We start from the raw sequence: 433 nt of genomic DNA, 5'->3' as shown, positions 1-433 counted from the left end.
CACTTCAACTTGATGAATGTGATGATTCATGACACTCATCATCATTCTCACCTATGAACGCGCGTGACTGACAACCACTCCAATTCTACCTTAGGCCGGGCGCATATCTCTTAGATTCCCCAACAGAATCTTCGTGGTATAAGCTAGATAGATGGCGGCATTCATGAGAATCCGGAAAGTCTAAACCTTGTCTATGGTATTCCAAGTAGGATTCTGGGATTGAATCATTGTGACGAGCATCATACTTCTGAAGGCTGGGCGTTAGTGACAGACGCAAAAGAATCAATGGATTCTATTCCAGTAGGAGCGGGAACCAACCAGTGATTAGCCGTGCTGTGACAGAGCGCGTGAGCGTAGTTTTCACTGCGAGGATGGGATGTAGCCATCAACCATGGGTGATGCCTCCAGACGATTAGCCATGCGAGTGACAGCC

The sequence above is a fragment of the Arachis duranensis genome, chromosome 3 (genome assembly GCF_000817695.3).
Source record: "Arachis duranensis cultivar V14167 chromosome 3, aradu.V14167.gnm2.J7QH, whole genome shotgun sequence".
NCBI classification, from domain to species: domain Eukaryota; kingdom Viridiplantae; phylum Streptophyta; class Magnoliopsida; order Fabales; family Fabaceae; genus Arachis; species Arachis duranensis.
This window is presented reverse-complemented; position numbering follows the sequence as displayed.